Genomic DNA, 4,575 nt, shown 5'->3' on the forward strand with positions numbered 1-4,575 from the left:
AAAAAAAAACAACCCTTTATTATACTCCATTCTGAGCTAGTGTGGGATTACCTTGTTGTATCCATCTACAGGTTGTTATATAGCATTGTTAATATGTGATATTAGTTATTCACATATTATATATATATTATATATAATATATATATAATTATTATATATATTTCTGAATTGGGGAACTCACCTGACCTATGAGCTTTAAATAAGAAACTTACAGACCAGAAGAAGAAGGAAGAGCACCCTCTTTTAGATGGAGCAGGTACTGTTTACATGTGTGTGCAGACAAAATACTAATGCACATAAAATGAACCTTAAAATGTAAAAGAACAATAATTATAGCAAGATTTGCATTCTACAGTTTGCTCTCATCTGTTTAAGAATAACTTTAAATTTTTTTACGATATTTGCTATCATGACATGAACACTTCCTAATGTCTGGATATTTTTGCCCTGATTATCTATTTAGGGGGAGGGGGTGAAAAAGCAATTTAGTTAATTGTGCAATTTTACACCTGACCTCCAACTGCTTTTGACTTCCTTACTAGGACATTAATTTAAACCAGAATTTAAATAACAGCTGTGTGTGCGTGTATGTGTGTGTGTGTGTGTGAGAGAGAGAGAGAGAGAGAGAGAGAGACTGACAGACAGACACACAGAGAGATTTTTTTTGAACTTTTCTTTGTTTAGCTATCTCTAGTAATTTTTATTTTAAAAGGACGGAATAAACTTTGTTCACTTATCTTAATGTTACTAGATCATTATAATATTTAAGGTGACCAGTTTTTTTTTCAAACAGGATTCTAAATTATTAAGAAAATGACAGTGTTAATTCTCATAAAAGCATATAAAGTATATTTCTTTGCCTCAAAAATTATAGGTGATCAATTGTACACAATCCATTAAGTATTTTTTACTTGCCAGACAATTAAAAAATTTTGAATTTAATTTAAATGTAATATTAGTTGATTTCCAAATAAGTAGCTTCCAACCCTACTCTGCCCCCAAACACTTAAGACTGACACTGTATTTCTCCCAGCAAGTGTAATCTGCAAGATATCTATTTTTCTTCTGTCATCTGTGATTCCCATGCCCCAGGCCCAACAGAACAAGGCAGTGGTCAGTTTGGCTTTTATTATACAAAAGCCTATATATTTTGTGTGGCTCCCATCAACGATTCTGGATGCTCACTTCCTGTAGTAGGAATTTTCCCCTTCTCTCGTGCATGCTTTGCCAGTCTTGGTGCAGACTTGGGGCAAAGGGAACCTAGAGTAGATAGAGAATAAATACCAAAGCCTTGGGACTACATGGAGTTTAACTCGTTCCATTACATTTTCTGAACTGATTCTTTCTTAGAAGTTGTGGCCTTCTGTCATCCTGAAGTCTCTAGGCTGGACTTAATACAGGGTACTAGTTCATCTGATGGGGCAAGGAACGGGTTGCAATGTGCTCAGCCTCACACCTTCTTTGCTCATGATTTATTACTGGAATTATAATGGCAGCCAGCTTTGCACAGGTGTAACCAGACAACACCTTAGCCTGATTCTGCCAAGGACTTCCTGCTCTCTGTTCTGGAGATTTCTGGATGCTTCAGTGGGTGACACCCAACTATATACAATCTAAAGGCTGTAAGTGTAAGTGGTCATTAATATTCTTTAAAAAATTAATTCTAGGTAGGTGGTGGAGATGACAGATAACTGGCCCTACCTACAGAAAGACAGTTCTGAGGCACCGTGTGGCCCTTCAGAACATTCCAGCAGATTCTAGCTTCAGGCATCCACAAGGATGATGAACACAACAACACACTTTACCTTTTTATCCGATCACATCCTCAGTAAACTGCCTCATGGAGAGGCCCAGGATAAGTCTTGCCAGTCATGTATTTTGTAAGGAATCCCTGCGATTACCTTTAGGTTTCATGATTTGCATGACGTAGGGATCCAGTAAAATTCCTGTGGGATAATGGTCTTGTACACTGTAAAGATTTGTCACTCATATTGTTTTAATAAAACATTAATTGTCCAGTAGCCAGGCAGGAAATATAGGCAGTGTGACCAGACTAGAAGAATTCTGGGAAGAGGAAAGGCAGAGAGTCAGTCACAAGCCAAATGCAGAGGAAGCAGGATAAGAATGTCTTACTGATAAAAGGTACCAAACCACATGGCTAAACATAGACAAGAATTAAGGGGAGATTTAAGTCATAAGAGTTAGTTAGTAATAGGGCCGAGCAATAGGACGAACAGCTTATAATTAATATAAGCCTCTGTGTGTTTCTTTGGGACTGAATGGCTGCAGGGCGGGACAGAAACTTCCATCTACAGAAATCCTGAGTGAACTGTGTTGTTGATATGAACACAGCCATGTCAAGAACCTTAATGCCTCAGACCCATTGGAGTGACAAAGTCTTTCCTGGGTAAGACCCAGAGGGAAGGCAAAGTCTTCCTTGAATCCATGTGTGCTTGTCAAAAGTTTCTACAGAAAATGTCCACTGTAGCTTTCTCCCCCTGGATGGTTAGAGTCTGAAGACTGCTCCTTCCAGAGATTGCTCCTGCTGAGACTAGCTAAACCTGCTTTCCTGTTCAGCTGTGTGTAATAGCCCTGCCTTCTTGTCTCTATAGGACAAACCCACCTACTTGTTCAGCTGTATATAACAAACACACCAAGGTTCTGGGGTTCTGGGGTTTCTCCATCTGATCACCTTATCCTAGTTCTCTCTCTCTCTCTCTCTCTCTCTCTCTCTCTCTCTCTCTCTCTCTCGCTCTGTGTGTGTGTGTGTGTGTGTGTGTGTGTGTGTGTGTGTGTGTGTGTGATTTCTTCATTCCCTGCCCCTAGTCAGAATGAGTAGGCTCAAGGACACATCATAGAACTACAAAGGGCTGCCGTATCCACACTTATCACTTATTGCAGAGAGGACAGATATTAAAATTGGCAAATAGTAGATGTGAATAGACTAGGACCTATTGTTTCAATTATTTGAAATCAAAGGGAGAGACATAAATGTCTCTCCTTAGAATATCTTTGTTTTACCAGACCCCAAAATGTCCCCATATCCAGTAATCTCTGTCAGTGCTCTCCACCTCCATCCAACTCCAACTTGACCCCTTGAGTTCCCATCTCCACCTGCCCCCAGAATACCCAGTATGTCTCTTTTATGTCCTTCTCGGATACAAGAGAAACTCCCACGAATCCACAAGGATGACCCTAGCTAAGACTCCTAGAGAAGGCGGATACATAGTCTGAACTGGCCATCTCCTGTGATCAGATTGGTGACTACCCCAATTGTCATCAGAGAGCCTCCATCTGATAACTGATGGAAATAGAAGCAGAGACCCACTGCCAAACCTTAGGCCGAGCTTGGGAAACTATGATGAAGAGAGGAAGGAAGAACTGTAGGAGCCAGAGGGGTCAAGAATATCATGAGAAAACCCACAGAATTAACTATTCTGGGCTCATAAGGGCTCGCAGAGTCTGAACTAACACCCAGGGAGGCTACATGGGACCAACCTAAGCCCTCTACATGTATGTGATAGTGGTGTAGTTTGCTCTACATGTGGGACTCCTAACAGTAGGAACAAGGCAGTCTCTAATGCTTTGGCAGGCTCTTGGGAACCTATTCTTCATATTGGATTGCCTTGTCCAGCCTAAAAACAAAGGGGAGGTGCTTAGTCTTACTGCAACTTGCTATGCCATGCTTTGATACTACCCATGGGAGGCCTGCTCCTTTCTGAACAGAAACAGAGGAGAGGAGAGGAAAGGGAGGGGAGGTGGAAGAAGGAATGGCAAGAAAGAAGGAGAGGGAAACCTGTCAAGATGCAAAACAAATAAACTAAATAATAAAAAAAGTGCATATCAGAACAAACAAACAAACAAACAAACAAACAAAAAAGAATATCTCTGCTCCCACCAGGATAGTTACACCCCTGGCTACCAGTGACTACAGGTGAATACCAAGATATTTAGTAATGTCAGATATAGTTAAAGCTACCCTTTTTCCTTTGTGTATGCTCTGCTTAAAGCGGAAGGGACGTTCAAGAAGAGCACCAGCTATGGCCTAGGCACTGTTATAGGAAGGTCAAATAAATGAGCTCTTTTAAACGACTGTGTTGTGAAGTGGCAACATAAAATACTGTTTTAAACTAGCTTTTCACTAATATAGCGTGAGGCTCTTACCTTTGTGTGGATGAGGACCCTGCGAGATAAAGGGCTGCCTGATTAGCACCCATCAAACACTTCAAACAGCGTGAAGATCCTAGATAAGTGTTAGTTGCAATTGCCTTGCAATTAGGGAGGGGTGGGGCTGGGATGCAAACAGAGGTTATTATCCCACATACCTAGCCACTTCTACTGCTTCACGAATATAAACCACAGTGAAAGTCTGTCTCTCTCTCTCTCTAGAGATGGAGTCCTGTGTACCCCCCCCTTTGGCTTCCTAAACACTTACATAACAGGCCAAAGCACATGTCTGAAGAAGGACACTTAAAAGAAATCCCACACTAGCTCAGAATTTAGTATAATTAAGGATTATTTATTTAAAAGTAGATTCACAGATAACAATCCTCTGCTGGACCGGGGAACAGCAAT

Source organism: Microtus ochrogaster, linkage group LG1, assembly GCF_000317375.1.
Source record: "Microtus ochrogaster isolate Prairie Vole_2 linkage group LG1, MicOch1.0, whole genome shotgun sequence".
Classification (NCBI taxonomy): domain Eukaryota; kingdom Metazoa; phylum Chordata; class Mammalia; order Rodentia; family Cricetidae; genus Microtus; species Microtus ochrogaster.